Genomic DNA, 13,511 nt, shown 5'->3' with positions numbered 1-13,511 from the left:
TGTGCCAAACATTTCTAACATGTATAAAAATTCCACATCCCCGTATTGGCCACCTCAAGATAAAAGATAACTCCCTAAATGTTAACTGGCTCTACTCTCCTAATATTAAACATAAAAACCACATGGGAAATATAGAAATACAAATAGGAGTCACACAAATCTGTCATAAATTGTAAGCAAAAAACTATTCGTGGGGCAGCGTGGGTGATAAATGGTCTACTGTATAAATTTCAGAATGAGGCAAGTTAATTTTCCCCTCCTTCTGCTTCAGCTTCATCTTCTCGGGTAACCGATGTCCACGATGTCAAGGCTTCTCTCAGTAATTGCATTATTAGCATGCTGTCTTTGTATGACGCTTCACTTAATGTGTCAAGTTCAGCAATGGCTTCATCAACAGTTGTCTCTGCAAGAGAGCAGGCTTTCTCTGGGGAGTTCAGAACCTCAGAATAGAACACAGAGAAGTTAAGAACCAGACCCCATCATGTGTTGGTTGCATTTCCTTTTGCTGATTTCAAAAGCTTCCTGGTATGCTTGTTGTGACTGATCCACAATCCCTTTCTTGTCATCACCAGCGGCAACCTCAGCCAAGTAACTGTACTAACCTCTTTTCATTTTCAAGTAGAAGACTTTGCTCTTTGCTTGTGAAGCATTGGGGTTCACGAACTTTTCCAAAAGAGACATACATCATTGCGGATATCTCTTAGCTCCATCTCAATTTTCTCTATATATTCTCTAGCCATCTGCTGTTTTATTACTCAGCACCTTCCATTTTTTTTTTCAATACTTGAGACGACTCTCCAAGATGACCAATGGGCTACTAAAACATTTTTATAAGCAACTGAGAGAAGATTCCTCTCCTCATTGGATAATGCAGCTCCTTGCTCAGTTACAGACTTCATGCAGGCTGCCATCATATCTCTCAGTCTGCTGGGTCAGTTTGGCCCTCTGAACCAGCTCATTTTTATCCATGACTGGATGTTCTGTGTCCAGGGTGGGTGGTGGCTGTGGACGGGCACGGGCTCAGCAGTTTCTGGGCAGTGGTGGCAGCAGCAGCAAGACTGAGACTCTCTCCCCAAGTCTTCTATTTTTTAAGGTTAATATAAGTTTCATCTAAATAAAAAAACAATAATATCAGGAATAATAATAGCAATGATTCCAAGCTTCTGATCACTCCATTTTATTTTAAATGCTTTCAGAAATGTAATTTCTTAAAGCAAGTGTTTTAATCATAGGCTACATTTCTGTTCCTGGGTAAAATTTATTCAAATATGACTTGGACTCTGTCAAGATATTGACTGGCTTGAGCGGAGATTGCTTGAAATTATTAAGACCAATAAGCAGAAAGAAAAGTAGTCAAATAATTTAGATTATTCAAAAAAAAAAAAAACAGTCAGCTTTGCAGATGCTGACACTGCCTGGAGCCCCCTGCCTCCAGCCACGGCCAACCTCACAACCCCTGCCACCAGCCACAGCCAAAAAACCACTGTGTTCTTCAATATCGCTATTGCTGGTGAGCTCTTGGGCCAAGTTTTCTTCAAGCTGTTTGCAGACAAAGTTCCAAAGACAGCAGAAAATTTTCGTGCTCTGAGCACTGGAGAGAAAGGATTTGGTTATAATGGTTTCTGCTTCCCCAGAATTATTCTGGGGTTTATGTGTGAAGGTGATGACTTTACGTGTCATAATGACAGGGGTGGCAAGTCCATCTATGGGAAGAAATATGATAATGAGAAGTTAATCCTGAAGCATACAGGTCCTGGCATCTCATTCATGACAAATGCTGGACCCAACACAGTTTCCAGCGTTTCATCTGCACTGCCAAGACTGAGTGGTTAGATGGCAAGCATTTAGTCTCTAGCAAAGTGAAGGAAGACATGAATATCTTGGAAGCCATGGAGCACTTTGGGTCCAGGAATGGTGAGGCTAGCAAGTAGATCATCACTGCTGGCTGTGGATAACTCTAATAAATTGGACTTGTGTTTTATCTTAACCACCAGTCCATTCCTTCTGTAATTCAGGAGAGCACCTCTTCACCCCATTTGCTCACTGTATCCTATAACCCTTGTGCTCTCACTGAACTCCCTTTACATTTCCTTATTCCTTTCCATACCTAGTGGAATTGTATAGTTAAGTTTATGATTATGAAATAAAAACTAAATTAAAAAATACTCATAGTTCATTGCAGAATGGTTTTACTTAAAAGGAAGAATACCAATATATTTCCTTATACCATCCATTAATAGATATCTAGAAGAAGGAAAAAAATAACTGGGTTATTTTTACAGATCATAGAGTGTGGTAGTAAGGGTCACTTCATCAGATAGCTAAATAGAACCTAAGATGGAAACATATTAGACAAAATATTACATATGATGCAGAGCATATGCTTTGCTTTCTCTCTGTTGGCTCAGTGATTAAGTGGGGTTACATGAGCAGCCAGCCTATTTAGATTGAAAATAGGTGCCCTATACACAGAGGAAGAAAAATGAAGTACCATATAAGGGAAGGCAGCAAAGGAACAGAAGGAACTGTTATGCTGTATTTGTGTAGGGCATAACCAATGAGTCTAGTGTCATAAAAACAGTATGAGGGGACAGAAGGATGGCGAAGTCAGAGGACAAATGGGAAGCTTCCTTTCTGTGCAGTGGTGGTGAAGAATAGAAAGCTCTTTCTTTCTCTTTTCTTTTTTCCCCCAATTCATTGAATGCCCACCCAAGGAAAAGATTCTGCCTTTAGTTATGTAGATATAAGTCTGAGATAACTGTAACTCCAAAACAGGCTGAAGCATGGCTATTATATATACTTCATTTATTCATATTTGTATTAACATAAAGCAGATCTGTAAGTATAAGGCTGTCATTCTTGATAGGGATAGTGATAGGATGACTATTTTTAATCTGTTGAAGTTAGAAGTATAAGCAGAAAATCATTCTAACAAACATGGATTTATAATGTGAGAAACTGGTTCTAGAAGAATGACCTTAATGAATCCCAAATTGCAATAAAAGTGATTTGCAATTTTTAAAAGCAGAAAAATAATAGTGAATAATCAGCAGCTCAAAAATGTTGAAGGCTTTCTAAAAGATAGAATATTGATGAATTGAATGAAAAAAGGAAACCACTGACCAAAACACATTGAAGAAAGATAATTTAAAAAGAGGCATAACTTCAGAGGTTGTTTAGTCTCAGATATGACATATTAGGGAAAATAAAGGCCTCTGAAAAATAATCAGGATGCTTAACTGCAGACTCTTTTAGAACATCAGGCAGGTCGAACCTCCACTTATACAAGTATTTGCTGATGAAGGATTTTATCATTTGGAAGGAGAATCAGGGCAATGTATCAAGCAGATTCTTTACCCCAAATGCAAAGCGTTGAGCACAACCTCTTCAGGAGCATGTGCAGCCAAACTCTCAAAGATTTCAGAAAAGGTCTTCTGTAGTCAGAATGGCATCCACATTAAGTAGATCAAGGATGCTAGATGGAAAATATAACCAAACATTTGAAGAGGACCTACAACTTGAAAGAATGGCAACTTACTCCACAAATGAAAGAACTAATACCCAATGAGGCAAGACACATTCTACTTATTTTAAGATCTTCCTATAATTTGTTTTGAATCCTAAATATTCTGGAGAATATTACATTCCATCCATTTAAAAAATACCCAGAAATCACAAAAATAGAAATGTAATTATAAAAATGAAAACCTAAGACTTCTAGTTTCAGCTTCAACAAGTAAACTATGGAAGTCATCACTGCTGTTCATAACACAAGAAAAAGTAAACTAAAACTCAACAATTTTTCTTGGATGCATTAGAGAATTGATATTGCCCCAAATCTGGAAAAACAGGCAAATTCGGCGAGTCACAGCCAAAATCCACTTCCCTGAAGAAAAAGCCACTGTAGCCATAACTTCTAATGTGAATTAACTGCTGGAGCTGAATGGAGACTAGTTTGAAAATGAGAAATCCTGGGTGGAGTGACGCTGTGCTACTAGGAGGACTCTACATTTTTGTGGGTTTTATCTTCAGGAACTATATCAGATTCTTACTGTGAAAAGCTAAGAAAGATTCTCCCCTGGCTGTTTCAAGGGAAGGGAAGAGTAACCATTGTGAAAAATACACCGAGTGTTTTCCAGAGCAAAGGCGTTACTCTTCAGGGGAAATGATTTCACTAGACTATCTGGGGGTAGGGCATCTCTCCAACCCTGGCCCCCTCTGACCTTTCTGTGTCATCTAAGAGGGAAGAAATAGGCTTAGAGATCCAAGCATAGGTCACACAGCCTTGGGACACAGATGCACTGATAAAACTGAGATTTAATTATATGATTACAGAATATCTTCTTTCTCACACAGTACCATCCTACCAACGTTAGTAGCTGAAAGAGCCACAAGATGCAAATTCTGTCTGAAAATGAGTCTTTAGGAAATCCCAAAATAACACAGGAAGCAAAAATAAGGATATAAGAGAAATGTGAAGGCTTTGGCACCCACAGCTACAGTAAACATAATACACAGCACAGCTCTTACCCAGATTAACATAAGATCACACGCTGAAGGCCTAGAAAAATATCTCACTTTTTATTACATGGCATATCATGTCCAGCTTTAACCAGAAAATTACAAGTCACACCAAAAGACAAACAAGACAAAACAAAATAAGTATCAGAACCATGCTCAGATATGACATAGAACACAATATGTAAAGTAATCGTGTTAAAAGATCTCATGGAAGAAATAGGTAAAAGCAAGAAAATATGGGCAAACTATGCAAAAACATTGAAACTCTGAGAGTATCAATAGAAAATGCTGGAAACAAAAACACTACAATGACAATAAAGAATGTTTATGATATACTTATCACTAGGTTGAACACCAAGAAAACAGTGAGCATGAAGACAGGCCAACAGAAATTCCCCAAAATAAAATAACAAAGACAAAAATAATAATAAAAAACATTATCTCAGAAACATAGGATACTTTGTTTAATGTGACATGTGGAATTAGAATATCAGTGAAGAAGAGAGAGCAGAGCAGGAGAAATATTTTAAGTGATAGCTGATCAGAATTTCTCAAAACTAAAGACATATACCAAACCACAGATCCGAAAAGCTTAGAGAACACCAGCCAGGAAAAGTGCCAAAAACACTGCAACCAGTTATATCATATTCAAACTGAAGATGAAGAGAAAAATCTTGAAAGAAGCCAGAGAAAGTAAAATACTTTACATAGAAAGGAAAAAAGATGAGAATTACAGTAGACTTCTTGTCACAAACCATGCAAGCAAGGAGAGAGTGGACTAAAATATTGGAAGAGTTCAAAGAAAAACCACCAACCTAGGATTCTATATCCTGTTTGATTGCCCAACAAATTAAAGAGAATTAAATACTTTCTCAGAAAAACAAAAAACGAGGGAATTCATCACCAGCAATTCTGCCCTACAAGAAAGGTAAAAAAGGATAATGAAATGAAATGGAAATTATATAGTCTGGAAACTTTGATTTACATAAAGAATCAAAGAGAGTTAGGAAAGAAATAAATGAAAACATATTTTTGTTGAATTCAAAAGTAACTTAAAAATTAAGCCTGTTTAAAGTAATAAATGTAACAATGTGATGGGTGATTTTAGCATATGGATAAGTAAAATGAATGACAACAATTTCACAAGATATGGGAGGGAGCTAACCAGGAATATTCTGTTATACAGTATGTGAACAACATATGAAGTATACAGAACTATTTGAGGGTAGACTAAGATTAGTTTAATATTATAAAGTACATTGCAAACTCTATGGTAAACACTAAAAACTTTTGTAAAATGAGAATTACTAATGTGCTAATGTTACAGGAAAGGAGTCTGGATCCAGACCCCAAGAGAGTGTTCTTGGATCTTATGCAAGAAAGAATTCAGGGCAAGTCCACAGCGCAAAGTGAAAGCAAGTTTGTTAAGAAAGTAAAGGAATAAAAGAATGGCTACTCCACGGACAGGGCAGCCCCAGGGACAGCTGGATGCCAAATAGCCTGTCTGCAAGCACACTAATTCTTGTTTCCACTATTAAAAGACTCTGAGGCATTGTTCAGTATGCCAACTGCAGTTTTCAACTCCAGAATTTCTGCTCATTTCTTTTTAATTATTTCAATGTCTTTATTAAATTTATCTGACAGAGTTCTGAATTCTTTCTCTGTGTTATCTTGAATATTTTTTAGTTTCTTCAAAATAGCTATTTTGAATTCTGTCTAAAAGGTCACATATCTCCGTTTCTCCAGGACTGATTCCTGGTGCTTTATCTGGTTCATTTGGTGACGTCATGTTTTCCTGGATCATCTTGGTATTTGTAGATGTTTGTTTATGTCTGGGCATTGAAGGGTTAGGTATTTATTGTAGTCTTTGCAGTCAGGGCTGGTTTGTTCACTTCCTTGTTGGGAAGGCTTTCCACATATTTGAAAGAACTTGGGTGTTGTCATCTAAGCTGTATCTGCTTTAGGGAGAATCCCAATCCCAGTAACACTGTGGTTCTTGCAGACTTGTACAGGTACCGCCTTGAAGTTCTCAGCAAAAATTGGGAAGAATTCTCTGGATTACTAGGCAGAAACTCTTGTTTACTTCCCTTACATTCTCCAAAACAAGTGAAGTCTCTCTTTCTCTGTTCTGAGCCATGTGAACCAGGGGTGGAGTGACACAAGCACTCCTGTGGCTACCAGCCCTAGAACTGTGCTGGGTCTGATCTAAAGCCAGCACAGCACTGAGTCTCAGCAAAGGCCCACTCTAACCACTCACTGGCTCTGACTACCTATGTTTGCTCAAAGCCCTGGGGCCTGATCATCAGCAGATAGCTAAGTCAGCCAGGCCTGTGTCCTTTCCTTCAGGGTGGAAAATTCCCCTAGGCCTCTGGTGAATCCAGAGGTATCATTCGGGAGCCAGGGTTTAGAGTAAAAAACCTCACATATCCACCTGGAGTTCTATTGTACTAAGGCTGAGGTGGCACCCAAACCATATGATAGAGACTTTCCCACTCTTCCCTACCTTTTCCAAAGGCAGGGGAGCCTCACTCTATGGCTGCCACCACCTCAAATCAATGGTGAGTACCACCAGACTACCATCAATGTTTTCTTAAAGCTCAAGGCCTCTTAAGTCAGTTTGTGGTGAATGCCACCTGCCCCTCACCCTTCAAGGCAATGGGCTCCCCTCTGGTCCAGGGAGCATCTAGAAATTCTGTCCAAGAGCCAAGTTCTAGAACACGGAATCCCAAGAGCTCATATGGTGCTCTGCCCCTGGTGACTAAGCTGGTACCTAAAGTGCAAGACAAAGACCCCTTTATTTTTTCCTCTACTTTTCTTAGACAGAAGGAATCTTTCACTGTAGCCACCACAGATGGGAATGTGCTGAGTCTCACCAGAAACTAGCAAGTCTCAATGTCCTACATAAGTTCCTTAATATACCTGGACATCACAGCCATTTATTTAAGGCCCAAGGCTTCTTTAGTTAGCAGGTGTTTAATTCTGCCAGGACTGAGTCGTTCCCTTCAGGAAAATGGGTTTCCTTCTGGCCCAGTGCGAGTCTAGAAATGTTTTTTGGATGCTAGGGCCTGGAAAGGGGGGCTTCATGACTCTGACCAGTGACCTATCCTGCTATGGCTAAGCTCGTATCTAAAATGCAAGAAAAAGTCCTCCCTACTCTTTCATTTCCTCTCTTCAAGCAGGAAGGAGTTTCTTTGGAGCTACAAGCTGTGCAGCCTGGGGTGATTCCAGCACTCCCCTGGCTATTTCAGCTGGTATCTAGTAGGTCATGACCTCCCAAGTCCATTGTCTGTGGGTCCCGGTCAGCACTAGGAGTCACATAAATGTTACAATTCTTATGGCCTAGACTGTGTTTCAAGTTGATGTGACTTTAGAGCACTGTAGCATGTGGTGCCAAGGCTTGTGGGAACTCAAGTTATGACCACTGGGAGGGGCAATTCTGCTCTGACTAGAGCTGGTTTAAAGGCTCCCTCTTTGGATGTTAGCTGAGTTTGGTCTTGTTTTGCTTTTTGCTCTTTCTCTTACTAGTGCACAGAAATGCTCTCCACACCATGCTACCACTGCTGGAGGATGTGGGAGAGGTGATGCTGATGATTCAAAACTGTTTTCCCTAATTCTTCAGTGCCTCTTTCAGCAATATGAAGTTAAAACCATGTACTACGAGTGCTCTCCTGATTCTTGGCCCTTATGCAGGTGCTTTTTTTGTGTGTGGATAGTTGTTAAATTGGTGTCCTTATTGGGGGACAATTGGTGGAACTTTCTATCTGTCATATTTCTGATTCTTTACAGAATTAGAAAAAAAAATTTAAAAAATCATATGGAACCAGAAAAAGTGTCTAAAGAGCCAAGACAAAAAAAAAAAATGACAAAGCTGGAGGCATCATGTTACCTGACTTGAAACGATATCACAAGGCTACAGTAACCCAAACAGCATGGTACTGGTACAAAAACAGACATATAGACAAATGAAACAGACAGGAGAGCCCATAAATAATGCTGCACACCTGCAACCATTTGATATTTGACAGACCTGACAAAAACAAGCAATAGGAAAATAATTTGAGTAAATGCTGCTGTGGTAACAGACTAGCCATTTGCAGAAAACTAAAATTGGACCCCTTTCTTAGATGATATACAAAAATCAACTCAAGACAGATTGTAGACTTAAATGTAAAACCTAAAACTATAAAAACTTTAGAAGATAACCTAGGGAATACCATTCTGGACATAGGCCTTGGCAAAGATTTCATAAAAAAGACACCAAAAGAATTTGCAACAAAATTAAAAACTGACAAATGGCCAAATTAAAGAGTTTCTGCACAGAAAACAAAACAAAACAGCAACAACAACAACAAAAAACCACTATCAACAGAGTAAGCAGACATCCTACAGAATGGGAGAAAATTTTTGCAAACTATATATCCAACAAAGGTCTAATATTGAGAATTTATAAGGCACTTAAACAAATTAACAAGCATAAACCAAGCAACCCAATTACAATGTGGGCAAAGGACATGAACAGATACTTTTCAAAAGAAGATACGCATATGGCCAATAAGCATATGAAAAATTGCTCATCTTCACTAATCATTAGAGCAATACAAATCAACACCACAGTGAGATACCATCACACTAGTCAGAGTGGCTATTCTTAAAAAGTCAAACAATGGCAAAATTGTGGAGAAAAGGAAAGCTTATACACTGCTGTATAGTGTAAATTAATAATATAGGAATGTAAATTATTTCAGCCATTGTTTGGTGATTTCTCAAAGAACCTGCAACTGAATTGGATATACACCCAAAGGAACATAAATTGTTGTACCATAAACACTCATGGAATCATATGTTCTTTGCAGTACCCTTCACAATAGCAAAGACATGGAATCAATCTAAAAGCCCATCAGAAGTAGAATGAATAAAGAAAATGTGGTACATATACACAGTGGGATACTATGCAGTCACAAAATCAATGAGATTATGTCCTTCGCAGGGGCATGAATGAAGCTAGAGGCCATTGTCCTAAACAAACTAATAGGAACAGAAAACCAAATACCACTTGTTCTCACTTATAAGTGTTAACTAAATATTGAGTATACATGGAAACAAAACGGGAACAACAGACAATATGGCCTACCTGAGGTTTGGGGGTAGGAGGAAGCTGAGAATAGAAAACTATCTATGGGGTACTATGCTAATTAAATGGATGATAAAATAATCTGCACATCAAACCCCTATGACATACAATTTACCTATGTAACAAACCTGTACATGTACCCCTGAACCTGAAATAAATATTGAAAGGAAGGAAAGAAGGAAAGAAGGAAGGAAGGAAGAAGGGAGGGAGGAAGGAAGGAAGAAGGGAGGGAGGGAGGGAAGAAGGGAAGGAAGGTGGGAAGGGAGGAAGGGAGGGAGGGAGGGGAAAAGAAAGAACCATCTTCCAATTTTACAGTTTACATTATATTCAGTGGTAAAAATCTCAATCCTTTTCTCCTAAGATTAGGAACATGGCATGTGTATTCTCTCTTAGTACTTCTATTCATTATCATAATGGACCTTCAGCCTGTGGAATAAGAGAAAAAAAGGAAATAAAATGTATATAGTTTGTGAAGGAAGAAATAAAATTGTCTTTGTTCACAGATGACACGATTGTTTATGTAGAACGTCCCAAAGAATCAACAAATCAAAACTCCCACAACTATTAGGCTAGTACTGCAAAGTTGCAGAATGTAATGTTAATATTCAAGTCAGTTGTCTTCTTTTTATCAGCAATGTATAATTGGATTCTGACATTTTGGAAAAAGCAATACAATTACAATTGTAAGGGTCAAGGGGAAACTATCCCTTTGCCTTCTGAAGATACACTGAAAATTAACTGACCAAAGGCAAATAAATGGGAAAAAAGTCCTACAAAATGTATTTTTGTGCACATATGTGCACTGGAGTCATACAGAAAATAAAAACTCAAAAGGAAGAGCCAGATAGTTGATGCTTTTGTACCATCTTGAGGTTACAGAAAGAATAGGAGTTTGGAGCATGGCAAGACGTGTTAACAGAGGGAGAGAAAAGGAAAGGCATAGCTTGTGAAGGTGGTCTTGTTACGTAGCTGCTGCACAGGTAGCAGCCCTCAGAAAGAACAGATTGTGGTTGAGTTAATCTTTCTTAGATGCAGACAATGGGGGAGGGTCTCAGAGAAAGCCTGGCTGTTTATTTCAAGATACAGATTTTTCTCTACATGCAAATCTCCTCCATGAAAGGCAGCTTTGCAGGGCTATTCCTGTCTGCAGGCTCTCTGAATAGTCATCTCAAAATATGTCATAGAAATATATTTTGGGGTAGACAATTTTTGGTTTACTCTACAATCAAACTGAAAATAGAATAAAATATTTAAGTTTTTTTTTAAGTTTAGGATCTATATGTGGATAACAATAAAAGTCTAATGAAATAAACAGAAGACCTAAATAAGTGAAGAGATATACTGTTTTTATATATTAGAAGATCCAATAGTATTAAAATGTTAATTCTTCCCAACCTGAGCTATAGATTTCACACAATCACAATCAAAATCTCAGCTAGCAGTTTTGTAGGTATCAACAAACTGATTGCTATGTTTATCTGGAAAGGTAAAAGATCTAGAATAATCAACATAATACTGAAGAAAAACATAATTAGACTCATACTACCAGATGTCAAGATTTATTTTAAGGCAATAGTAATCAAGATGTCAGAGGCATTTGAACCAGAGCAACTCCATCTTGAATAGGGGCTGGGTAAAATGAGGCTAAAACCTATTGGACTGCATTCCCAGATGGTTAAGGCACTCTAAGTCACAGGATGACATAGGAGGGCGGCACAAGATACAGGTCATAAAGACCTTGCTGATAAAATAAATTGCAGTAAAGAAGTTGGCCAAAATACACCAAAACCAAGATGGTGACGAGAGTGACCTCTGGTTGTCCTCACTGTTACACTCCCGCCTGCACCATGACAGTTTACAAATGCCATGGCAACATCAGGAAGTTACCCTATGTGGCTTCAAAAGAAGAGGCATGAATAACCGACCCCTTGTTTAGCATATAATCAAAAATAACCTAAAAATGGGCAACCAGCAGCCCCAGGGCTGCTGTGTCTATGGAGTAGGCATCCTTTATTCCTTTACTTTCCTAATTAACTTGCTTTCACTTTGTGGACTTGCCCTGAATTCTTTCTTGCTTGGGATCAAGAACTCTCTCCTGGGGTCTACATCGGGACCCCTTTCCAGTAACAAAGACAGTATGGTACTGGTGAGACTAATTACATAGATCAGTGGGTCAGAATAGAGCGCCCAGACATTGACCCACACAAACATAGTCAACTGATCTCTGACAAGGAACAAAGACAATTCAATGAAGAAAAATTAGTCTTTTCAGCTAATAGTGTTGGGACAACTGAATATCTACATGGTAAAACAAAACAAAACAACCTACAAACATTACTCATATCTCTTACAGAAAACAGCATACGTTGTACTATAGACCAAAATGTAAAACACAAAATTAGAAAACTTTTAGTAAAACATAGAAGAAAATTTGGGTAACCTCAGGTTTGGCAGTCAGTTTTTAAATTAAAATTAACCTAAAGCTTCCTCCTTACATATTTTAAGTTTGGCCTAAAGTTTTCTCTGCACATGGTGAATTGTAACCTAACTGGATAGGTGAACACACGGTAACATACTCTTGTACCAATCGCCAGGTTTCTGCCAGTCAAAGGCAGTAAATTGCTCAAACCAAGTTCAAATAAGGCAAATGCCAAGCTGTAAGCAATCAGCTATTTCTGTACCTCACTTTTGCTTTTTGTACATGACTTCCTTTTTCTGTCCATCAATCCTCTCCAACCACGTGGCAGTGCTGGGGTCTCTCTGAGTCTATTCTGGCTCGGGGGCTGTTAGATTCATGAATTAAACTCTATTAAATTGCTCAGTAAAACTCTGTTATTGAATTTATCTACAGTTTTTTTTTTAACAGATGATGTCAGAATTGGAACATGAAGTTGAGCTTCCAGCAACCCCTAGGAGCACTGAATGACCCAAAAAGGTAACCCCCCAGGGCTCATTGCATCCATTGCTCTCTCTCAGCAACTGGGGATCATGGGTAAATTCCCTCTCAGATTGTGAAGCTTCACAGATTTGTGGTTTGTGCTATCTGAGTTTGTTTCATTAAATTTTTTATGTGAACTGTGCTTGGAAGTCACGACAGAAACTAGACTGGGTCCAGGATCAGATTAAATCCAATAATTAATTGGATTTCATCCAGCTAGAGGCTTTAGATGTCTAACTCAGAGGGAAACTGGCAGTAAATGAATAATCATGCAGAGGATGTAAATTTTGATTTTATAAAATTTACAGGGATTTTTGTGTTCTATCCTCTTTGTTTCTTCTTGCATGCTTAGGTAGGGAAAAATCATTAGCTATATTGATCAAGGGGAGCTCAGAGTCAAAGCTAAGATTCTGCATAAAAATGAGAACCTTGGCCAGGTGCAGTGGCTCATGCATATAGTCCCAGCACTTTGAGAGGTCGAGGCGGGCGGATCACAAGTTCAGGAGTTCAAGACCAGCCTAGCCCACATAGTGAAACCCCATCTCTACTAAAAATACAAAAAATTAGCTGGGAGTGGTGGTGTGTCCCTGTAATCCTAGCTACTCAGGAAGCAGGAGAATCCCTTCCAAATGGCAGGGATTATAGCATGAGCCACCACACCCAGCCAAAACTTTTTTGTTATAAAAGGCAAATAAAAAGCTTAAGCAGCCAAGTGACAAGAGTAATTAAATGTGCTAACCTTTTGGCTTAGTCACTACCCTCGCTAAAGGCTAAAAAAAGCTATGCTGGACACAATGTGTGTAAAAGGTAGGCCCTCAGATAATGTAGACTTGCTTCTTTTTCAAAACTATGCATGATGAATCCTGGCATACAGAATGCTTTTTCATCCTATTCCTTAATGGGATCTACTCTGAACTTAGT

The 13,511-nt window shown here is 38.6% G+C and overlaps 1 long non-coding RNA gene and 1 pseudogene across 1 annotated transcript in view; one reads left to right on the top strand and one right to left on the bottom strand.

The window, feature by feature from the left end:
• Positions 1-12,596, top strand: part of LOC144578474 (uncharacterized) — a 137,935-nt gene extending 125,339 nt beyond the window's left edge. Inside the window, exon 4 of the long non-coding RNA XR_013524315.1 lies at positions 12,519-12,596. This is a non-coding gene — a long non-coding RNA (uncharacterized LOC144578474). The remainder of the gene's footprint in view (positions 1-12,518) is intronic.
• Positions 246-1,104, bottom strand: LOC100401670 (14-3-3 protein zeta/delta pseudogene; annotated as a pseudogene).
• Positions 12,597-13,511: the final 915 nt, after the last annotated feature.

Source organism: Callithrix jacchus, chromosome 12 (assembly GCF_049354715.1).
Source record: "Callithrix jacchus isolate 240 chromosome 12, calJac240_pri, whole genome shotgun sequence".
Lineage (NCBI taxonomy): Eukaryota > Metazoa > Chordata > Mammalia > Primates > Cebidae > Callithrix > Callithrix jacchus.
This window is presented reverse-complemented; position numbering and strand designations above follow the sequence as displayed.